Source organism: Benincasa hispida, chromosome 6 (genome assembly GCF_027475165.1).
Source record: "Benincasa hispida cultivar pf3 chromosome 6, pf3_genome.v1.1, whole genome shotgun sequence".
Classification (NCBI taxonomy): Eukaryota; Viridiplantae; Streptophyta; class Magnoliopsida; order Cucurbitales; family Cucurbitaceae; genus Benincasa; species Benincasa hispida.
This window is the reverse complement of record NC_143483.1, coordinates 26,416,482-26,442,748: the sequence shown is the minus strand read 5'-3', so window position 1 is coordinate 26,442,748 and position 26,267 is coordinate 26,416,482. Positions and strand designations below refer to the sequence as shown.

The 26,267-nt window shown below is 37.2% G+C and overlaps 1 pseudogene; it reads left to right on the top strand.

Moving 5' to 3' along the window:
• The first annotated feature begins 13,753 nt into the window (after nt 1–13,753).
• On the top strand, nt 13,754–17,436 carry LOC150035545 (uncharacterized; annotated as a pseudogene).
• Nucleotides 17,437–26,267: the final 8,831 nt, after the last annotated feature.

The window sequence follows — 26,267 nt, the reverse complement described above, 5'->3', positions numbered from 1 at the left end:
GCTTAGTAGGTCACACTCTTCAAAATGTTTTCTTATATCCCCCCCCCCCTCCCAGGTTGCGGAAAGGTGAGGAGTTCCAGGGTGCTGCTAAGGTTAAGGTCTGCCATGTGCCACAGTTACACTTCCGGAGGGTTTTACAGTTGTTGTTGTAACTTTGTTGTTAAGTCTTTAAGTTGTAAGAACATCACATTGTTGTAATATAAGATGGGCCTACTTAATCAGTTGGTTGTTAAATTTGTATGTTGGTATCAGAGTTATTTCCACAAGAGTTATTAGGCAATAAGTGTCAACCAAAGGGTTGATAACTGTTGTCGATCACACCCTTTCCTAAGCTCGGAGGGTGGTCTGGTGTGGGGTGTGACATCAAAAGTATGCAGTATTCAAGAAAATGCGTCTTTTTGTATAGCATTTAAAAAAAAAATTGCAAAACTCCAATGTCAGCACAAGGGAAATTTCAAAAATTGTTCCCAACCTGATAAAAGTTTAGTTGTGAAAGGAGCCTACTCATAGTTGGGTGTTCGTATGACACCCGTAAGAGCAAGCCAAAACGAAGGTGGGTTTCCAAGAACAATGTAGCATAAATCAAAAAGAGAAAAAGAATGCAAAGGACGACTCCTCTGAGTATCATGAGTTAAAGTTAGAACTAGCACACCATTGTAGTTGGATGTTCGCATGACACCCAGAGAGTGTAACCATGACCAACTGTCCCTAAGTGAATAAATGACGCAAAGTTTTGCTCACAACATATAGATACATCAAGTTGTTTTGACAAAGAAGAGATAAACATTCTGTCTTGAAAACTAGAAAAGTGTGTTTGAGCAGGATTTTGTTACATAGAAGAATAAAGTAAGGCTTGCTAAGAATTAGCAAGGATGGAAGGAAAATATGATGTTGGGGAATGTGCCTAAGTGTAACATTCGGAGCAACTAAAATTTTTGCAAGAATATAGGATAGGATTGGAGCATGATTTCCTTAGTAGAAGATATGCTTGAGGACAAGCATATATCTAAATTTGGGGGTGTGACAACTTGTAGAAATAAAAGTTATTTATGCCATCTTATCTAGATATTGCGGCCAAAAGTTAGTAATTATGCGCTAATTGTATAGAAATTAACTTAGTATGAAAATAATTATAAATGTTTGCAACAAAACCCACTAACGCCAAAAAGATGGAGGACACGCCAAACTATATTCTGTTTTGCAGGAAGACCAAGGCATCGTTTGTGCTCAAGGCTCATGAGAAACTAATCAAAGCATCTCTATCACAATTGTGCCTGTCAATCAACCTTCAAGAGACAATCACCAAAGTAACAGTGCAATGTGATAGCCAATCCAGAGCTATTTGACCGAATATGGTAATAAAAACAAACATCGCATGCGAATCTATGATCGAAAGAAGCAACTGAGAAACGCGAGAGCGGGAGATTGAGACACGTGTATAACTAACGGTAGTGCAGAATTGACGGTTTGATTTCATAACAGAAGGAGTAATATCCCTCCATCTATGGAATTACCATAACCATCAAGTGGGGACCACATAGCCGGAGTCAAAGGATTTGCTCCTATAAATACCCCAGTGAATTCAGAGAAAATTATGCTATTTAATATTGGGCTAAGTGCTGTAAGATTTTAGAGAGAAAAAGGTTGAGCTGAGTGCTAAAAAAAAGAATCCGGGAAGGGAAAGAGATAAGGCCGAAAGGTAAATCTCCATTCCGATCTGCTATATACCCGAGCGAAGCCCTGTGCTGAGTCACCTGCTACTGATGGAGCAAGCCTAAGAGGGAAGCTCTTCCTACCATCAACATCATCCTATCCGGCAAGCAAATTTCCATTGAATATGTGCCAAGACATTGGCATCTGATTGTATCAGTTCTAACTCTCTCCATTGTATTCCATGCTTTCTTTATCTCAACATTCACACATTATGTATCAAACACTTAGTAGAAATATTAAATGTTTCGATAGATTTCATTTACCATATTCTGTCTGTTTTCGTTCATCCATTAGTCCTTTTCTCCATGATGTTTTCTTACTCTCTTGATAAGCACTATAAATCTCCAAGAACTTAATATCTATTAAAGTTATGAAATACGTTTAGCTAAAGCATGTTGGACAGCATCTTCACCCGTGAGAGCAGAAGTGAAGATGTCATTCTGATCTATCGAGAGAAGTTCAAAAGAGTGCATTAACTAAAGCGAGTAATGCTTTCAGACATGGAAGCAACCTTGCATTCATTACTTTAGACTCTGTTTCACCACAGACATGTGGGGAACGCGGCCGATCACTGAAAGGTGTATGCCAAGAGAAGAGTGGAATAGTATTTGTACCTTCAATTATGTTAAGTACTTGCATTGTTTGTACTACTTATCTTTCTTTTCTAATCTATTCATGAGACTTGTTGTCGCAACCCACGTCTTTGCACAGCCTTCACAACCAGCCCTAACCCTAGTATCTTGCACATAAAACCTATATCTTATACATCTAGCTTAGGTTTATTGTATTTATATCGTATCTTTATAGCTTTCCTTTATTTTTCTGTAAGTACATACTGTACACACTTTTATACAATATTGAAAAACTCGGTTGCATACACCATGAACATACCACAATAACCAGCACCACTTTCCCCATGTTCAACCTTAGATCATACCGAGAAACTTGCGGTGGAATTACACTTAGTTCCATCGTAAGGAAACTTGTGACAACTCAGGGCATACTACTAGAGTATATCTAATTAGCGCATAAACAACAGTAGTATCGCATCATCATGAGCATTGAATTTCATACACACATTAGCGTTGTAAAATAAGCACAAACAAGTTTATGGCGCCGTTGCTGGGGAAAACTGGTCAACGGTTTATTGTTTTGAGTGGCTTTTGGCGTTTTGCAAGACAGATCTCATTATACTGGCTTTTAACGTGGAGAGCAGCCTGACGGTGTATGAGTTCTGGTGCTAAACCAGAATTTGTAGCTGACCCTGAGATCGAGCAAACCTTCCGCGCGAGGATATGCTAGAACAAGAATAGGCGAAAGAAGACGGCGATGGCAAATAATAATGACAATGCGATGCCTGAGGTAAATTAAGGGGTTGTTCGACTGGCCCAGGATCCTGTATTCTTGGCAGCCGATCGCAACATCCCAATGTGAAATTATAAGGCACCTAAGTTATACAACTTTTCGCCGGGAATCTCAAGATCAACTGTCGAGTAGAATGCTCGATTTGAGATCAAGTCGGTCATGCTACAAATGATCCAGAACGCAGGGCAATTTGGGGGTCTGTAAGGTGAAGACCCACATGCCCACTTGACCAGCTTCGTGGAGATATGCGGCAATTTCTCCCTCCCTGGCATAACTCCAGAAAGTATCAGATTATATTTGTTCCCTTACACCTTGAGAGACGAGGCTAAAAAATGGGCCTATTCGCTGGAGCCCAATGAGATCACGTCATAGGGGCAATTGGTAGAGCAGTTTATGAAGAAGTTCTTCCTGCCAGCTGTCGACGCAAGAAGATGGAAGGATGTGCTAAACTTTGAGCAGAAAGAGACTGAGACCCTGAGCACTACCTAGGTTCGATTTAGAAGATTAATGAAGAACTGCCGGGATATCAAGATTCCCGATTGCGTCTTGATGGAAACGTTTTAAATGAATAGAGCAACGCAGGTTGTTGCTGACGCCTTTGCTACAGGAGGATTTATGGACAAAACATACACTGAGGCCAAGGTCATCCTCGACTGCATCTTGCGGAACATGGATGACTGGATTGATGACGGGTATGGAGGTCGAGGGAACGAGAGAAGGAAAAATGAAACAGCCATTGTCCCGACGGAGACAATAACTACATTGGCTGCTCAGATGGCCACAGTAACCTCCATCCTCCAGTCAATGGCTATTAATCAAGGAGCCATTGCTCCACAATCGGGAAGTGAGCGCAATTAATTAGACTGCCACAAGATGTGAGACTTGCGGTGAAGGGCACGCAATGGAAGAATGCCCGCATAACCCACAATCTATTTATTTTGTGAAAAATAATCCATTCTCTAACACCTACAACCCGGGTGGAGAAACCACTCAACTTTGCATGGAAGAATCCGCAACAGAATTTCCAATCTGTGGCACAAAAAGAAGGGCCACCTGGATTCTTCCCACGAAATAACGATCAGACGAGCAGTCAAGCCAGTAGCTCGTAATTGCCGCAATCTTCCTCCTTGGAAAGTTTTTTGAAGCAGTATATCGAGAAAAACGATATTGTGCTTCAAAGCCAGGCAACGTACATCCGCAACCTGGAATTGCAAGCGAGCTCAAGAACAGACGCAACAAGGGGTCTTGTCGAGTTCAACAGAACTGCCATGCAACCCAAGGGGATCAGGTAAAGAGCAATGTCAAGTCGTGACATTGCGGAGTGGAAAGACTGTGATGGGGGAGAGGAAAGAGTCGAGCCAGTCAACTTCAATTGCACTGGAACTTGAGATTGTGGTGACTCAAGAAGAAGAAGGAGAAAAAGAAGAGATAAAGCCAGAAGTTGCATCCACCTCAGAGCCAACAGAAAAGGGGACCGTGAGAGTACAGTTGCCACCTTTCCCATAGAGACTCAGAAAGAAGAAGAATGATGAGGTACAGTACCAACGCTTCATGACTATATTAAAACAATCACACATTAATATTCCGTTCAGTGAAGCGATTGAGGAGAAGCCCGCATACGCGAAGTTTCTGAAGGATATGGTAACCAAGAAGAGGGGCACTGGTAAGTTTTCCACAGTGGCTTTGACACAAAGCTCGAAATCAATAATCTCACCGAAGATTAGCGATCCTGGGAGCTTTACTATACCTTACTTCATTGGAGGACTGTACAATCGAACAAGCATTGTATGACCTTGATGCCTCTGTCAATCTTTAAGCAGCTGAATGTGAGGCAACTCGCACCCACAAATGTGACTCTCCAACTAGCAGATAGATCTCTGATGCATCCAGAGGGGAAGGTGAAGGACGTGCTGGTTACCATCGATAAATTTATATTACCAGCCGACTTCATCATCTTAGATTACGAAGCCGACAAAGATGTGCCCATCATCCTGAGACGACCATTTTTATCAACAGGTCGTCCCCAGATTGATGTGCACAAAGGAGAGATCACCTTGAGCGTGAATGGACAGAACCTCAAGTTCAACATCATCCATGCCATGAGATTTTAGGACGACGAAGACCTGAATGATTCTGACGATGAACATAGTTTGAATGAAGAAGAGAAGCCTGACGATGAAAATGAAGATGAGGATGCAAGCACATCCATTGTGACATGTAATGCGATCATAGAAAAAACAAACAAGGAAGATGAGATGATCGCAACCTAAGAAGAAGAGCCAAATAAAATGAAGAAAGAAAAACAACGCAACTGTCCTTGAAAGAACCACCAATAATAGAGTTAAGACCCTGCCAAATCACCTAAAGTATGCATTTTTGGGCAGAATGAAAAGCTTTCCAGTCATTATTTCCTCGAAACTTAATGAAGACCAGGAGAATGCATTGCTGAGCATTCTAAGAAAATATATGCGAGCGATTGCTGGCGCTTGCAGAAATCCGAGGATTTAGCCCCGCATACTGTATGCACCGAATTCATCTCAAAGAAAACCACAAGGGATTGATCGAACATCAGCATAGACTCAACCCTGCGATGAAAATGGTTGTTAAAAAAGAAATCATCAAGTGGTTAGATGCGGGCATTATTTATCCGATAGCAGACAGCATGTGGGTCAGCCTCGTGCAGTGCGTGCCAAGAAAAGGTAGCATGACGGTAGTCCCCAACGAAAATAATGAGCTGATATCGCAAAGGACCCTCATCAGGTGGTGTATTTGCATGGACTACTGCAAGCTGAATAGGCAACGAAGAAAGATCATTTCCCTTCACCGTTCATTGACCAAATGCTAGATCATCTAGCCGAAAATGATTTTTAATGATTTTTACTACTTTTTGGATGGGTATGCCAGCTATAATCAGATTATGATAGCTCCCGAAGATCAGGAAAAAATCCCATTCACCTGCCCATACGAAACTTTTACTTTTTACCGCATGCCGTTCAGCCTCTGCAATGCACCGAGCACGTTCCAAAGGTGCATGACGGCCATCTTTTGAGAATATCTTGAGGACTCTGTTGAAATATTCATGAACGACTTCTCTGTTTATGGGCACACATACGAAGTCTGTCTTGCCAACCTAGAGAAGATATTGAAAAGATACGAGGAGACAAAACTCGTACTTAACTGGGAAAAATGCCATTTTATGGTGAAGGAGGGCATTATGTTGGGGCACAAGGTATCTCAGGACGGGTTGGAGGTGAACAAGGCAAAAATAGAAGCAATTGAAAAGCTCCCATCCCCAACAAGTGTAAAGGCTGTAAGGAGTTTCTTGGGGCATGCCGCATTTTATAGACGTTTTGTCAAGGATTTTTCAAAAATAGCACGACTGTTGAGTGCGTTGTTGGAAGCTGATAGGAAATTTGACTTTGATGATAATTACTACAACGCATTCATGATTTCAAAGGACACATTGACAACTGCACCCGTTTTGATCTCGCCAGATTGGACACTTCCCTTTGAAATAATGTGTGATGCAAGCAGGTATGCGATGGGAGCAGTACTAACACTGAAGAGAAAAACGATATTGCATCCCATCGCATATGCAAGTAAGACGTTAAACACTACTCAGGCTAACTACACCACCACAAAAAAGAGCTGCTTGCGGTAATATTTGCGTTAGAAAAGTTCAGAGCATATCTGCTGGGAATAAAAGTACTCATCCATACTGACCGCTCGACGTTAAAATATCTAATGAAAAAGAAGGACACAAAGTCGAGGCTGATTAGATGGGTCCTCCTCCTCCAAGAATTCGATATGGAAATAATTGACCGCAAGGGGACGGAGAACCAAGTTGCGGATCATTTATCCAAATTGGAGAATCCTGAGGTTGACCGCAATGAGTTAAAGGTGAGCGTAGTGTTTCTAGATGAGCAACTGTTCCAGATCGAAGAATTGCCATGGTACGTAGACATAGTCAACTATCTAGTTTTGGAGCAATTTCCAGAAGAGTATACCTACCACCAACAAAGTAAGCTCAAACATGAATGCAAATATTATTATAGGGATGAGTTGAATCTGTATAAGAGGGGGGTAGACCAGATTATGCGACTATTTGTACCAGAGGCTGCTCATCAACGCACATTATCACAATGTCATGATGTACCATATGATGGACACTTTGGAGGGTAGCGCACCGCAACAAAAGTCTTACAAAGCGGGTTCTATTGGCGAACATTATTTATGGATGCCAGAGACAACGCAATAAAGTGTGACCGGTGCCAACGCACGGGTAACATTTCATGGAAACATGCGATGCCCATGAACATCATTCTAGAACTAGAGTTGTTTGACATCTAGGGCGTTGATTTCATGCGACCATTCCCACCTTTGAATGGTCACAAGTATATTCTACTAGTCGTCGACTATGTGTCCAAATGGGTAGAAGCAATAGCATGCGTTGCAAATGATACAGCAGTAGTCTCCAAATTCCTGAAGAAAAATATTTTCACGCGTTATATATTCACGTGTTTTGGCACTCCACGTGCCATAATAAGTGACGAAGGCTCCCACTTTGTCAATTACTCTATCAAAAATCTGCTGCTGAAATATAATGTCCAAAGTGTCCAATCAAGAAATTAAGTTGATATTGGAGAAGGTGGTAAAGTCTTCGCGAAAAGATTGGGCAACAAAGTTGGACGATGCATTGTGGGCATACCGGACTGCCTATAAAACACCGATAGGCATGTCTCTGTATCCGTTGGTATTTGGTAAAGCATGTCATTTTCCATTAGAGTTGGAGCATAAAGCACTATGGGCGATGAAGAAGCTTAACTTTGATTTAAAAGCAGCAGGGGAAGCAAGAAAGCTACAACTAGTCAAGCTTGATGAGTGGAGAACGCAAGCTTATGAAAATGCCAAAATATACAAAGAACGAGCAAAACAGTGGCATGACAGTCGGCTATGCGATAAAAATCTCCATGTTGGACAAAAGGTCTTACTATTTAATTCATGGCTACGGCTCTTTCCCGGCAAGTTAAATTCTCGCTGGTCCAGACCCTTTATAATTAAAGAAATATTCCAGCATGGTGCGGTGGAGTTGACTACTGAGGACGGGACCCGTACATTTAAGGTTAATAGGCAGCGAGTCAAGGCATATTGCGGAGGTGATTTGTAGCTAGAAAAGACCTCTGTAGACCTGAGAAACCTGGAATAGAGGAAAATGGAGTGGCCCCTGCACTGGCATAAAACATCATCTGGGGCACAAGTCTTCTGGAGTATCCTTTTGCTTACTTATGATTCATGAACTCTCATTTCTAGGACGCTTCAATTATCATTTATCTAGCTGAATTTACTTCGCAAAAAAAAAAGGGAGAGCAAGAAAAATTTTAACTTTTTTTTCTATCATTTGACCCTCTCAATGTTTTCTTTACAAATGATCAAGGCCCACGATTGCGGAGGCACTACACGAAGACGTAACTACTTCACTTCGCCACCGCAATCCAAAGGTGGAAGATCGCCGCAAAGAAGGATGCGTCAACAAAGAATGCGGGCGACAGCGCAAATTTGGGGGTTTTATTTTTCTCCACTTTATTCCAAATTCTGCACTATCGCATCGCATTTTAATTTTGAAAGTTTCATCACCACATCCTCTTTGATTACCACAATCATTTAACATTGATAAATTTAGTAAGTCACTGCATGATTTCTTTTACCAATTATGATTTCAATAATGATACACATGCTTCTATTTTCTCGTATACACTAGAGTCAACTTGATCTTAGAAATGTCACCTCATGAAATATTTCTAAAAGTTAGTGGTCTGTTAGTTTCCTTTCAAACTGACCCTTTACCAAAATTCCTAAGCACATCGTATGACTTCTTTCAATCTTTTGGCAATGAGGACATTGTCGCATTTTAAATTTGGGGGTGAGGTATTTATTTTGTCCTTGCTATTTGTAGCTTCTGTTCAAACAAAAAAAAAGAGGGAAAATTTTGAGAATAACAACTCCACTGTCAACGCAATGGGGAAACTCATATTGATAAGAGTTAAGTTGTGAAGGGCACTTACTCATAGTTGGATGTTCGCATGACACATGTGGGGGCAAGCCAAAACGAAAGTAAGTCGCAAGGATCAACGCATAAATAAATGACCGCAACTCCGCTGCCAATTAGGTATGAGTTTAGTCTGGGAAAGAGCGTCCTGCTCGTAGTTGAATGCCTGCATGACACACGTGGGGGCAAGCCAAAATGAAGAGGAGGCACTTGGATCAGCGCAAGGTCAGAGAAAAAAAATAATAATGTAAAAAAAATGCAAGGATAAAAATCATTTGACAACCTAGTGAAAATGTTTTTTAAAAATAAATCATGCGATGTCCTGGAATCTAATAAAGTCCTTTTGAAGGTTAAACTTGCAGTCCCTAGGTCTTAGAAATACTTTAACAAGAGACTTGAATAAGACTTAAAGAAATTTTGGTGTATAGGATTTGAATGAAGTATCCTTGAGAAATCTAGGAAAAGAGATTGCGGTCGACTTTCTAAAGGAAATCTTTAGCTTATGCTTGAGGACAAGCATTGTTTAAATTTGGGGGTATGATAACGTGTAGAAATGCAACTTATTACAGTGCTAATTTATTAAACAATACAGGTTTGCATTGATAAAATATATTAGATTGCGTCCAAAAAGCATTAAGTTCATAACATTGCGGACGCATGCATTCATCGCATAAAAACAGTTAACTTTGGTATTTTTATGCAGAATATGCATTGATGTAAGGTGGAAAGCACGATCACAAGAAATCAATGGTCGAGTGCAGCATTACCGCAAGGCTTTGCGATGATTTGTGCTTGCAAACATCAGCTCAAGAAGGATTGCTGCATAGAGCTGGTGCAACTTGGTGAGCGCATCTGGGTGAAAAGCATAATTAATCACGATGGGACAAAAAGCTGAAAACGGTCGAATTCAAATTAAGTTGACAAGCCACTGACGATAACAAGTACACTCAGCTTTTCGGTGACAAATATTCGGTGCATCAGTCAGAGAATTAAAGCCATCCCATCTATGCAATCATAAGAGAGAAGCCGCCTTTCACCCCGAAGCTCTATAAATATCGAAGGCAACCTTCAGAAAAGGGGTTCAGTAAGTTTAGAGAGTTGGAGAATTTTGCCTTAGATAGATTACCTTTGTTCTTAGATTTTCTTTTCCTTAAGGCGAAAGCGAGAGAAGCGAGATTGTGTCGATAGGTTGTTCCGATGAACTTATGAGAGTGCCGAAAGCATCGAGATCAGAGAGAGGGCCAGCTCCTACAGAAGCAGGAATATCTTTTGAACATAATAGAATTGACAGTGTAAAGGCCTTTGGAAGTAAGGAATTGCTACCAGGCTCTCTATCCTTAACTTCCATTGTCATTTTGTATTCAAACTTATCTATAGAAATGGAACTTACTTCTTTATATCTGTTCACTCTCTTTTTATCACGCATGAGTAGCTAAATCTGTCGAATGGGTTGAGAAGTACTTAGCTAGCTTAACTGGGGATATTCACTCTATGTGATTATCTTGTATTATGTATGCTTCATTCATCCATTAGAGATACTCAGGAGGGTAGTCTAAGGACAGGATCTAGGCTTGGAAAATTCAGGTTAGAATCTAGGCACGGGAGAGTCAGATTAGAACACATAATCAAGAGATAGGAGCTTAGGAATAAGCACTGTTTTCTATTAACGCATCGCTTGCATCCTAGAGATAGGACATGATTGTGTGCAGACACCTTGTCTTTGTGCGTGCATCATCGCATAGGAAAAGAGTAGAGACTTATGAATAAGCTCTATGGACATTGTTACATTCAACACATGCGTCCTAGAACTAGGAACATCGCATTTGCATTGGAAATGATCTGCTGTCGCATGAGTGTAGCATGATCGAATAGTTTGACACATTCCCAGGAAACACTAGCTAAAGACCTTTTCAACCTGTTCCTTCACATACTCAGCGCATCTACCGCATAATCGACCTTTTCTCAAATCCCCCGCATTCGTTTATTTTATTTTATTACTGCAACAATAACCCAACACCTATTTGATTATTTGGTTACCGCAAAGTCTTCTTTGAAATTACCACTGCAAACTGTTTTCTCAAGTCCCTCAGTTCGACCCTGGACTTACCAGGAAACTCAGTGGAGTTTATAATTGGATTCCACTGAGAAAACTTGTTGCTCAACACACTTCCATCATTGCATCTCATAATTTCACTTCATAAAATAACGTGCCAATGATCTAGCCACTCTCGCCAATACAAATCAAAGAACTGCCCTCATAGGCATAAGTTCATAACTCACTCAGGAATTAGGTCATCTTACATATGGTCATCCTGGTGAAATGGAAGTCTCTATTCTGAACGGCGTTATATAATGAGACTAAACATTTTGTGGTCCGGTCTTATACAAACTTCTTTATATAGAATATCCCCAATCACATGTCTCCACATGAATAATCGGGATCAGATTATTTGTAGCACGTTACAACAATTGTAGCATCTACAAAGTGGGCCATACTCGTAGTGTCACCAGGATAAGGTATCCACCCTTATCCATCTACTATAGACCATTTAGGTTCTCACTTAAACATGATCCACCCGTATGTCTCTACATACCTAGAGAAGAAAAACGTTGTCTTTTGAAGACATTATCATAAATTTAGGTTCTTGAGGGCTACTCTTCCAATGTTAGAAATCTTGTGTCAATGGAAGATTTAAAACTCAATGGTCTAAAATCTCATGATTATCATTTGCTCTTACAACAATTGCTCCCCTTTTCCATCAGATCTATGCTACCAAAACATGTTTGATATGCTATAACTCCTCTGTGTTTTTTTTTCAATTCTACATGTAATTTCAATTCTGTATGTAACAAAGCCCTAGATGTTATACAATTAGAGAATTTTCAATAAGACACTCTGATTACATTATGTTTATTAGAGAAGTATTTTCCTCCCTCATTCTTCACAACAATGGTGCATCTCACAGTACACATTGTTAGAGACATCAAACTTTGTGGGCCTATATATTTCCTATGGATGTAACCCTTTGAAAGGTTCATGAAGGTGATTAAAAATCATCTAAGGAATAAGCATCTTCCAAAAGGTTATATCGCTGAAAGTTATATATTAGAAGAAGTTATTGAATTTTGTTCGGATTTTTTTATGTGGAGTAGATCCTATTGGACTTGGGTGTCAAAAGTGAAGAGACAATTCAGGAAATTCAGAAATTGGTAGACCATTGTCAAGTGGATTTCCTTACATACCTGAATGAGAACTCTTATACCAAGCTCATCGATATGTCTTGGAGAATACAATTGATGTGCAATCATATATAGAGTAAGTTATTGTGACTTGGATCAATTTATTTCATTAAATACATGGATTCATATATAATTATATTTGAACATTTTCTTGTTTCTTCATAAGGAAACATATGATCACATTGGAATTACAACTCTCAAGTAGATAAAAAAACCAGAAACGGATTCAAGATGAACATAATCAAAATTTCATATCTTGGTTACAAGAAAAGGTAAACATTAAATATACTATTTAACATAACCTTTTGTCACTTATATTTGAATTATGTAACCTTTTGGCTCTCAGGTTGGAAATAAACATCAAATGGGTAATGTGGAGGTTTCAAATAACATGAGGTGGATTATCCATGGTCCACATCCAATTGTGACTGCATACAATAGCTATGTTATTAATGGATATCACTATCACAAAAAGTTGTATGACAAAAATAAAAGTATACGAAATAGTGGGGTTAGTTTGATTGCAAAAACAATGCAAGTATCTAGCTCCAAAGATATAAATCCTATAATTTGAGATATGTCCTTTCATGGGGTGATACAAGAGATTTGGGAACTAAATTATCACACATTTAAAGTTTCTACTTTTAAGGGACAGTTGCAATTATAGACATTAGACTCAAAGTATTAGCAGATATAACGTATTATAAAAAAAATTACAAATATGGTCAAATTTAAATAGTCTATCAGTGATAGACCATATTAATGGTAGGAGTCTATCAGTGATATACCATATCACTGGTAAGAGTCTATCAACGATAGAAGTCTATCGTTGATAAACTTGGGAGTCTATCAACGATAGAAGTCTATCGCTTATAGACTTGGGTATATTTGCAATTTTTTTAAATGATGTTAACGCTTAGTTATTATTCCTAAAAATGCTACCAATTGCAACTACCCCAATTCTAAATGTGATTCAGTTGAGAACTGTGGTGCCATCAAAACTAATGAGCTTGTTTTGTGTTAGTTGACTTAAATAGAATAGGCCACAAGAATGATTCTTTCATACTAGCATCTCAGGCAAGACAAATGTTTTATGTTAAGGATCCAAGTGATTGTCGATGGTCTATTGGATTTTGAGGATCAATACAATGATGATGAACTTGGAGATATTGCTCTACATTGTCAATGAATGCCTAAAGCTATGTTTGATATTGAATCTAGAATTGATTTGGACGAGAACATTTTAACATATGTACGAGTTCATTGTGAAGGCACATGGATTCTAAAATGTAAATGTATGGGTGGGTTTTCACTTACTAATTTTTATAATTTTGTTGTATCTGACACCTAACTAAACTTTATTTTATTTTTCAGGCTAATTCTTACACCATGGAGCTCACAAGTGATGAGGACTTGGAACTTGGTTTGGATGATGTCAAAGAATGTTTGGATAATGTCAAAAAAAAAAATGGAATTGAAGCAAGATGAAATACCAAATAAAAAGAAAGGCGAACTCGAAGACCGACTGTTATGCATAAGGTAACAAAAATTAGGAGTGTAGAGGAGAACAAGTTGGTTGAATATCATGATGATAGAGTACCGATTGGAGACAATGGATAAATGGGACAGTTGCAAATATATAAATTAGACCAAAAGTATTAGCAGATATAACATAATGTAAAAAAAAAATTGCAGATATGGCCAAATTTAAATAATCTATCAGTGATAGACCATATAATTGGTAGGAGTCTATCAATGATAGACCATATCACTGGTAGGAGTCTATCAACGATAGAAGTCTATTGTTGATAGACTTGCTATAATTGCAATTTTTTTAAATGATGTTATACACGTGGTTATTATTCGTAAAAATGCTACCAATTGCAATTACCCTATAAGTTAAAATATTTCATTGGACCTACTGTGCATCATCGTATCCCAATTACATATACATCTTGAGAGTGTGTACCGACTGACTTAAAGGAAAAAGATTATAATACTATTGAGGTATGCATATTTTCCTTTATTGATGTATTGTATTAGCATTATACTTGAAAAGTAATAATGAAGTTTTTTAACTGTTTAGGGTGCTTTCATAATTGACGGTAGAAGTAAGAAGGCTATTCTCCAACCTGTAGCCATTGCATTTCCTCAATTCAAGAGTTGGTTAACGACACAATATGTTACCCCTTTTAAGGATGAACCCCAACTTTTGTAACACCTACCTTTGATGTACTCCCATGTAATTGAAACACATCATTGGCAAGAGTTTATCTAATTGAAATTATCTCTGGAGTTCGAGGTATTAAACTTTTCACTAAGAAGATCAATATTTTCCACTTTCTTGTCATTTTTATTTTGAACTATTAAATTTATATAGAAAGTGAGAAATCAACAACAAGCACGAAGAAAGAAGAACATGTATAATCACCGAATGTTCAGAAGAGCTTATGCGAATCTTGCCGAGAAAACGGTATGAATATTCTTATATTTAAAAATATGTTTATTAGGCAGAAAAAATTACCTTCATCCAATGAATGTGATTTTGGATGAGCTAATATATGGAAGAAAGCTCGGAGAAATAAAAAGGAAGAATATGACAATGGGGATGTTCAAAAAGTCGCCAACCGAATAGTAAGATTACCATTGTTACATTTGCATGAAATCATTATAATATTTTATATGTGTTATTGAATATATATAATTTGCATTTAGGATGAGATCATAAAGAATGGAGATCTACTTTCTAGAAAAAATAATTCACCTAATAATGTTTTCACTCAAGTCTTGGTTACTCCAGAATATGGTGGACGCGTACTGGGGTGGGTGGTTTCATTACACATATTTTTTACTTCCATACAACGAAAAAAGAGGATACAAACAAAAAAATTATTGATGAAAATGAAGCATTTCATAAACGCATTAAGGAATTGGAAGATAAAATTCAAAACATATCAACATCTGAACATGGTAGTTGCTCCAAGAATAAAATCCAAAAGAAGCAAAAATCAAATGTTGGGGTCACGGTTAGTCTCATGTTCTATCTTATTTAATTTATGTATTAAGGTTACAACTATTAGTTATGATAATTTTTAACTTGTTTGTATTATTATATTTATATCATAGGAGAAGGAAGTTGTTAGTGCATCAACCACATATGGGGAAGGGAAGAAAGTTTCAACGAAGATGGTAAAGGATAAGAAAGCTATTAGTGTACAAGCACTATCACTAGGCAAATAAGAATTGCACTATTTCCATTGTTCAGTTTCAACGAAGGTGGTAAAAGAGAAGGAAACTATTAGTGTACAACCACTATTGCATTAGGAAAATAAGAATTGCACTATTCCCATTGTTCTACATCTTATTTATGAGGTAAATTTACTTTTAATTACTTATAAAATTATAATTTGGTGGTTTTAGGAGAAAGTTTAAGAGAATGCGAGAAAAGAGAAGGAAGTGATCGCTATTAGTGTACCACCGATCTTGAAGGTGAATTGTGTAAGTCCCATGTTCTTCTATCTTTTTTAGGAATGAACATTTTACTCATGTTCTATCTTAATTGTGTTAGGAAAAAGTTTCAAGGACGATACCGAAAGAGAATAAAGTTACTAGTGCACCATCCAATTTATCAATATCCTTGAAGTCTATTCTTAAGTATGCTGAAAAGGTAATGGTTGATGGGACTAGTATTTCCTTCCAACTACTTGTTGAGCTCTTTGGTTTTGGTCGAAAGAGTTATGTTATGTGAGAAGATGTAATCGAATTTTATAGCATGCAAAAAAAGAAGACTTTATCAATAGTGGATTATGTCGCGTAAGTAAATGTTATTTGTTTATGATATATTATCATTTTATTTATTAGTAGTAAGTTAATGTGTTCGATCTATTATTTAGGTACCTATGCTCATTCATTGTTGATTCAAATAAAGGGTTGAAGTACATTTTTGTAGATCCATCTCTAATATCCGCTGGCCAAAATACTCGAGAAGATAAAGCTTAGAACCTTTGTAGTAGATTAATAGCTTCCGAACACGATCAATTAGTTATTGCTCCTTATTATGTTCCTCGAGGCTGAGGGCATCCTCGAAGGGTAGGCGATTTGGTGATATTTCTGATTCTTCATTAATTACTCCAGATTCTTTCATTTCCATGTAAAGATCCCCGAGTAAGTATAATTAGTTATTGCTTCTTATACTCATGTTTTACCTTACTTCTTGGGTGACTTGAAAGAAAAGTCACTTCTTTTTTTCTTTTTTTTTCAATGTGGAATTATGTTGGGATCATTGAACTTGTATACCAAATAATGGAATATGAGAAAATTAAGTTGAAAAATTTGCATATTTGGTCTATGATGGAGTAAAAACTATTCTGTGCTTTTACCCTAAGAAAATGTTAATGTAATGAGCTACCTTCATGTTCCATACTAATTAGTTGTATTTTTTATTTAGTAATCATTGGTCATTAATTGTTATTAATGTGTATGATGACGTGGTGTACTATCTTGACTCATTGAGAACAAGTTCGCGAGAAGATATCAAATACATAACAAATATGTAAGCTAACTTTGCTTGGGCTTTATTTATTATTTTTTTTTTTTGGTGTAAAGTTTATTTCATTTGGAATATTATACAATACTCTTTTGCAAATTTAGGGCAATGACAATTTTTCAATCTCAAAAGATTTTGTAAAAGACTCGAAAAACCACATTCTAGAAAACAGTAAAGGCAAGTATAAAGCATTAAAAAATTAATAGAATGATGTATATTTAATGCATCTGTATGATATGTATTAATTATTGGTTTTGTATTGTAGTGTCCTTTACAAGTGGAAACTGTCGAATGTGGGTTTTATGTTATGAGATATATGCGAGAATTTGTGATTAAAGAGAAGAATATTATCACAAATATGGTATGTCTTTAAACTACTTATATATATTGTAACATTATAAATAGTGTAAATAATATATATTTGACTTTTTATGTTTTATAGATGGATACGAGGAGCTCGTATTCACAACTTAAATTGGATGACGTACGCGTGGGATGGGCTGAATATTTAGATCGCTATATCTGATGGACTTCCTATAAATTTTGTGTATGTGGTTACATGGGAATGCCTAAAACTTTTTTGTGTAAATGTTTTGTTCATAGCCGTTATAGATTATACAGTTAAAAGAAATATATGGTGGGGGATATAATTTTAGCCTTGTGATTTTTTGAATATATAACACATATGGATTGGTCTTCTAATTTTGGGGAGGGTTGATAGAGTATATGCTATTGAGGATTGGTCTTGTAAATTTTGGAATCGTTCATATACATGAAAGGTAATAGAAGAATGGATTGTTAAGTTACGTATGATATATTGGGCTGATATGTACATCTAAAATATGTGCAACTATTTATTTTAGTTGATGAAATTGTCTTATTGGACACATGTAATGCATGAAATGAGAAATGAAAATTAAATTTGAATGTTTAATTTGAAAAAAAAAATCATAAAATACATTGGAAATGTGTCAAGAATTAGATTACTTCTCCATTATTTCGTGTCAAGATAATAATATATTTAACAAATAAAAAATGTCAAGAGTAATCATATATGATACGTAATAAATATCAAGAATTAATCCACTTCACATGTCATCAGTGTCAAGTCTATTATCTTTCTTGACATGGAAATTGTATCAAGAAATATTTGTCTTGACGTTTTTTCAGAATCAAGTTATCATATTATACTTGGTAGTCGAATACTCGACACTTTTATAAGTGTCCAGTATACCCTTAACTTGGCATTGGAAAAACATCACGTAATCCAATTTATGTAGTAGTGACTAAACTGTAAAGCCACTAGGAATGAAAAGTTATTACCAAAATTTAGAAAAGACCCTATGAAGTAAAGGGAAGTGCTCAAACTAAGAGGTTAGGTTGTTCACACTTGGGCAAAAACGGCTAACTTTGGAAGCGGAACATGAACCAATTTTCACTATTCTGGGTTCTTATTGAGCATAGCAAAATCAAGGTTATGAAAAACCTTTTTGTTTAGGGGTTCCTTGGTTTGGAATCCTATACAATGGCTAAAGAGAGAGCCAAAAGGGGATCTGTTGTGTATAATCTTGAATTTTATCAGTTCCAATACGTACACCAAATGATACAATGCAAGCAAAAGTTCCTAAGTTATCATGCTTGCATATCCACCATTTGAGTCTCCAAGGATCCTTTCATGCACTATGTGAGATATTAAGGAAATCTATTATGGTTTCAAAAGATACGCCACTTCTGATTAATAAGTGGAAATATTACCTTGTCAATTTATGTCGACGTCTATCTACAGTGTTGGTACAAAGCTACTATTTTACCAACCATGACAATCAAATAGAAATTAGATATCAATCAGATAACAATCGCATGACAATAAAATAGAAATCACAAAGTAGTTAATATCTAATGAAAATCACATATCAATAAGATAAAAATCACATGAAAATCAGATAGATGTCAGATAATAATCACCTGGAAATCAAATAGAAATCTTTTCAATCATATATCCATATTCGAATCTCTATGCTTAAATTATTGAAAATTTAATCATAACTACAAAATACTCCAAAAATATAAAAACTAAAATAAGATATAACTTACATTGATACATAAGTCTATAATACCAATGATGGTAATTAGATAGAAATTAAATATCAATAAGATAGCAATTAGATAACAATTCCATGACAATCAAATAGAAATTACATGATACTTAACATCAAATAAAACCACTTAGCAAAACTCACAAACTACTAAGCCAAGTACTATACATGAATTTCTTTAGGAGTGTTGTCCGAGATGACTAGATCTTCCTATTAATAATCACAAAAATTTAGATATAACGATTGATAACAATTCAAGAGTCAGGGGAGATAGAATGTAGAAGCTTGAAATTTCTTCTGTCATTTACCAAAAGACTGTACGATCGTATAGACAATGCATCAAAAATTAAATGATAGTTCGATTAAGTAAACGATTGGGGGAAGCATTAAACGATCGTGTAGATGACAGTTGACTGAAGCTAGACGATCATGTAGATGATAGCTGAGGAGCTAAATGATCATATAGATGGTTGAGTGCGAAGCTAAACGATCGTGTACACGATGCGATGGGAACTACACGATCGTGTAAAAAATACTTTAGCAAAATCTAAACGGCCGTAGAGGTAAGAAGAAATCACACAGGAGTTTAAGTTGTTCAGCCAAAGGCCTACGTCCACTGTGCAAATTGGAAGGTTCTTTTTTATTACTCTTCAAAGTATTATAGAACGAATGCCTTGCTCTCTCGATTTCTTATTCACTCTTACATTGATCTCACATTCGATTTCGTTTATATATGTGCAGGCGATTCGATCAATGATGAAGCTCTGGTGGTTACAACACTTAACAGAAAGAGGTTGATAATCGTTCAACTGCCAGCTGCGATGTTTTACTTCTTGATTTCGAGTCTTTCTATAACAATCTCCACCTTTATAAGCATCTAGAGTTCCTTCCCTCTTTGTTTCACTAAGCTGACTTGAGCTAACCTTTTTCAAGTAACTTGAACCCGAGAATGTCCAAGCATCTGCCAAGCTTGTTTAATGGAACAATTTTGGTTAGCATATCAGCTACATTATTAGAGGTATGAATTTTCACTACCTCGACTTCCCCTTTCTCAATCTCTTGTCTGATGAAATGATATTTGATATCGATATGCTTGGTTCTACTGTGAAACTGCTGATTCTTAGATACATATATTGTGCTCTGTTATCACAATAGATTCTGACTTTTGTTTGTGTTATGCTGAAATTGTTTAGTAAACCTTTCAGCCACAAACCTTCCTTCACAGATTCAGACATTGTGATGTACTTAGCCTCTATTGTGGAGCCTGATAGGGAATGCCTTTTGTCCAAGTCCCCTGTATAGTATGCATATACATAACCATAAACTTCATCATTGAGCTCATTTTGTCTATATAAGACTTTTGCCTCCTTGGATGAACATAGATACCTTAGTATCCACTTAACTGCCTCCCAATGTCTTCTACCAGAATTTTCCATGTACCTACAGACCATACTTGTTGCATAGGACAAGTATGGTCTTGTAGAAGTCATAAGATACATAAGAGATCCCACTGCTTGGGAATAAGGGACAACCTTCATATGGTTCAATTGCTCTTCAACTGTGCTCCTTGGACTATTGGCAGCTTAAAGCTTGGAGTGAGGAGCAAGAGGAGTACCTACTAGCTTAACATTCTCCATCTTAAACCTCTTTAATATCTTTGAATAATATTCAGATTGGCTAACACGCAATCTGCCCTATTTTCTGTCTCTTTCTATCTCAATGGCTAGGATCCTCCTTGACTCCCCTAGATCTCTCATATCAAATTCTCTCTTAAGAAGCATTTTCACTAGCTTCAATTCTTCTTTGGATCTCCTGGCCTGCAGCATGTCATCTACATAGAGAAGTACATAGACCGGTTCCTTGAAATTACTAGTACTTTTGTAAACACACCGATCAAATGAGCTCCTTTTCAACCCCATTTTAGAGATCATTTAGCATCTTGGTGATTGTTATCTAAAGGTTGGTATTGTAATTGTCCTCCCAAATTTGTCGAATAGTTGCATTGATATCTTCTACAATGATCTTTTGTGAATCTTTCAGACATGGGATCAATTGATCAGTTGCACCATCAGAGAGTCCAATAGATTCAGTTAACAAACTAGGTATGCTTACTGTAATACCCTAACCCCTAATCTGGAGGGAATTAGATTAAATAAGGAAATAGGATATAACAAATAAAAATTTGAGAAAATTTAGAAAAAATGATTTAAGTATTATTTATATGTTGATGGGTGCAAAGGGGCATGCAGACGTGAGGGTATCTGAGAGGGAGATCGTTGAGAGTGAAATCAGCGAGATCGCTGAAGAGTGAGAGCGTTGAGAGCGAGATCAGCGAGATCACTGAGAGCGAGAGCATTGAGAGCGAGATTGTTTGCTAAGGCCTTGCGATGGAGCCGTGCGACCTTGCGATGCGTTGGTGGTTGGGCTGGCTTGCGGACATAAAAGGATACGTTCATTAGTAATGTTAAAATCTTTGGATAAACATTTTTAAATACTAAGCAGATGAAGTGGCAAAGGGAGATTGCATGCAAAAGACTTTTTATCAACTTAAGTGGGAGGTGTACGGTTGAGATTACATACAAATTAGATAATTTTGGGTTGGCAAACCCATAATTAGACAACTCAAAGCTCTGCCGGCCAGTGTTAGTCTTGGCAGCCTAAAGAAAAGCCATTTGTATGGTGAGTTGTCATGTGGGAAGAATCTGGGATGGCTATAAATAGAAAGCCTCAGCATGAAGCTTTAACTCGTGCAAAATCCAACATTCCAGTGTTAAAGTATTAATTAGAGAATTGATAATTGATGGTCAAGCTGTCGTTGGTATTGAAGTCGAGGAAGTCGAAAGTTGCATTAACACACGCAGCAGCACTCGATTTTTGTTGAGTAGGGTAAGCTGGTATTTTGTTTTAAAGGTATTTCAACTATGTTGATGAAATAATGATATTAATTAGAAATTTTCCTTGAAATAATGAAAATGGCAGGGAGACATTTTCAAGTTAATTGTGATAGGAGGACTTGTAGGTGTGAATGGTTACTATATGTTGTTTTGATTTCTGCTTGTATATATGTATCTATGATGCCTATATATTGAGGTAATATCAAATGTGCATAAGAAGGGATGCGTGATTTTAATATTGTTGTGATTGCTGTGATATTGCATGTTATGTTGCGGTGGAAACTAGAATTATACCCAGGATATGGTTAGTATGCTTGGAAAGGGTGCTTGGCGGGGAAATATGGTCGGTTTCAGCCGGCGGGAAACGATAGTCAGTGACGACTGGCGGGAAAATATGGCCAAGTTACCTAAGCATAACTAGCAAGAAACAATTGGTCGATGTGCACATTGGCAGGAAAATGGGTTATAAGGAAAGTTTCCATAAAATTGTTGTTGTGTTGTTGGGTTGACAGTAGTTGACCAATAACAGGAAATGATTCAGCGGCTCGGCTGAGGAAATGAATATGAAGTGGTAATAATGTATCATTGATTGAATGCTGTTTTCCCAAAAGTTTATTTTTGATAGCCAACATTGTGTTTATAAAAAACGCCACTCACTGGGCTTATTAGCTCATGTTTTCCAAATGTTTTCTTTCCCACCCCCAGGTAGTAGAGCGGTGCGTTCAAGGAGAAGTCAGACAACCACCCACAACTAGGAATTGGTAATCTTTCAAGGCATGACTTGGATCGAATAGAAGAACATCAGTAGAGGAATTATAGAATTTGTGTAAAACTTGTAGGGTTATTACAGATATATCAAACTTTAGTCCTTAATCAATTTTATATAAACGCTACCTTAGAGTTAGATTGGATTTTCTTCATACTCTTTCCTAAGTCTTGGGTTAAGGCTCGGGAGGGGGTGTGACTCTTACTATTCCGAGAGAGAAACTCCTAATTTCAAGACAATTTTCAAGATATATACTGTGCAAGCATGGAAACCTAATAGGACATTTTCCAGAATGGAAACTTGTATGTTTGGAGAAAACTTTAAACTGTAACATATATAATTTGTTGAATATGATTTCATCATTTTCTTCAATTTCTATTCCTCCAACAATTACAGTTGTCATCCTTCTAAAGCCAGGACTACAAGATTCACCAAACGTATAGCAATAGAAGGATTTAGTAAATAGGTCAATTGATGACAATTTTCTACTTTAAACAGGGCCAAGTTTGTGAATGACATTAATGATGGTAGGATCATATTCAATATGCCACATCTTGACACTTTTATCTCCATCAAATATTGAAGTATTCAGGAACTCTTTTATAAGCCTTCGCTGCACAAATGTCTAAGCTTGGGCAATTCATATGAACTCAAATTGGAAAGATTAATTATTTTATTTTGCAATCTTCAACATTATAATCCAATCTTTCACTTGGAAATAATTTTTCAATGAATGTTTTTTTCACTTCAAACACTTCAAGGTTGTGTAATATTTGAACAATTTCTATTGGCAACTAAGTGTAGCGATCTTCAAGAGAACCATACAATTTCAAAATTTCAAGTTTGAAAAATAAATGTAGACCATCCCGTAGTTGTATAATCTCTACCTGTGAGCATTTAAAAAACAATAAAAAAAATTAAAACATTAATTTTGATAATTGAATATGAAAATATGTTACACATCAAACATCAGGTATTCCTTCTTCAACCATGAAATGGCATTTCTCCCAGTTCAGAACAAGATTCGTTTCAACGTATCTTCTCAAGACTTTCTCAAGATTTGATAAACAGGAGTCATAAGTATTGCTAAAAACTGAAAAGTCATCCATAAATACCTCGACTGACTCCTCCAAAAAATCTGAAAAATATTGCCATCATACACCTTTGGAAGGTACATGGTGGATTACTGTGAAACCCGGATTTCCATTTTTCCTACTTAAGCAGGTGATTAAGGGATTAACTAGGAGAAAGTTAAATCCTATGTTGAAGAAAAGGAAATTTCTAAGTGTTGAATAGATTTTCCTTGAGTAGCTTTGAGTTAAGCTTAAATCCCTGAAAATTGACTAAGTGTTGGACTAGGCATTGCTATGCATTGGCCACAAGATCTTGGAAAGAGTACTTGGGCAAAGGAAAAATTTGGAAATTTGGCTAAGTATAAAATGTTGTGTAGGATGCGTTGGAACGAGGGAAATTTTGGAAATTTGGCTAAGTATAGAATGTTGTGTGGGATGTGTTGGAAGGAGGGAAAATTTAGAAATTTTGCTAAGTATAGAATGTTGTGTGGAATGCGTTGGAAGGAGAGAAAATTTGGAATTTTGGCTAAGTATAGAATGTTGTGTGGGATGCGTTGGAAGAAGTTGTGTTCACGCGTTGGAAGGGACCAATGTGTTGGAAGAAGTTGTGTTGATGCATTGGAAGGGTTGTTGATGATGGCATAAGGAAAGAAAACGGAAGTGATACGTTGAACATCCAAGAGTTTGTGGATGCATATGAAGGATGAACTCATGGAGGATGTCATCCGGACATATGGCTTGTTAGGAAGAATTCTTAAGCTTTAAGTAAAAGAGGAGGTAGCATAAGAAGACATACAAAGGTAAGGGTCATGCGTTGGTGAAAGGAGAAGAAGACACATTGGGTTGTGCTGATGCAAGATTGCGTTGATGTTGTAAAGAAGAGACATTTGGTCATGCGGCCAAGTAGGAGGTGTCGGCCATGGAGCAATCTTGGATGTCTATAAATAGGACCAAAGACTTCATTCTTCAGATCACATTTCAAAATACATTTAAGAAGAGTGGGAAAGTTGAGAAAACCTTGCGTTAGAGCAAAATCCATGCATTGGACATAGAAGTTCAAAGAGGCCGCATTGGATAGTGAAATCTGGAAAGTAGCATCAACTTGGGACGAGGGGTTCTCCCAGAATACTCGTGATTTTGATGTTATTTTAAAGCCATCTGAAAGCTAAAGGAGTCTAGTTTTCATGGTGGGGCTTCCGAAGAAGACGCTCCAAGGAATCGGGCTGGATAATGAGGAAAAGACATAAGGGTCGAGCTGTCAGGTAAGCTGGGCCAGTCTTAATGTTTTAATGATCCCCGCCAAACCACGAGAATATTTTAGCTAACATTTTAGAGTAAGATTCATGAGACATTTTAGAACATGTTTGCAGAAGGAAGTAACCTAAAATAAGGTCTGGAACTATGAGTAATCTAAGCTGATATTTGAATCTGGAATTTAGGATTTAAAAGGGAAACCAAGGAAACCTAAGGAACTTCGGAAAGGAAAGTTCCTAACCAACCAAGGTGAGTGGTTATTGTGTGTTGTATTGTTGATATAATTACTATATATCGGTAAATATATAGGGGATAATGTTAAATTGACATGATCAGGGATATATGTTTATCTGATTACTATGTTTGTTAAGATATTGCTTGTATGTTTGTGTTGGAAACTAGAATTGTACCCGGGATATATAGTTCGCATGCTTGGAAAAGTACTTGGCGGAAAAATATTGTCGGCTTCGGTCGGCGAGAAATTATAGTCAATGATGACCGGCAGGAAATATTGTCAAGTTACCTCAGCATAGCTAGCGGGAAAGTAGCCGATGTGCACATTGGTGGGATAATAGGGTACAAGGAAAGTTTCCACAAGAATTGTTGTTGTCTTAGTATACATATGAAAGTACTGGGGATGTTTAGGGTTGGTTGTTTTAACCAGCAATCGAGCTGGGGATTGTCCAACGGTTTGGCTAGAAAATAATAATGAACTTATGGTAATGTTCTTGTTGACTATGCATTGCTTTCCCAAAAATATATTTCTATTGAAAAAGTTATTTGTTTATCTAAAGGCACCACTCACTGGGCTTTATAGCTCACGTTTTCCATGTTTTATGTTTTACCCCCTCCCCCCAAGGTAGCGTAAGGTGAGGAGTTCCAGGGTGCTGTTAAGGTCAAGGTCTGCCACTTGCCACAGTTACACTTCTGGAGGGTGTTATGGTTGTTGTTGTAAACTTTGTTGTTAAGTCTTTGTATTGTAAGAACGTTACATTGTTGTAATGAAATGGGCCTACTTAATCAGTTGGTTGTTGAATTCGTTCATTGGTGTCAGAGTTATTTTCGCAAGAGTTATTAGGCAGTAAGTGTCAACCAAAGGGTTGATAACTGCTGTCAATCACGCCCCTTTCCTAGGCTCGGAGGATGATCTAGGGCGGGGTGTGACAATTATAGAGTCCAAACGGCATGTGTCGGAATGCAAATGTGCCGAATGGGCACGTGAAAGTTGTCTTATCTTGATCTTCTGGCGCAATCGCAATTTGGTTATATCCTAA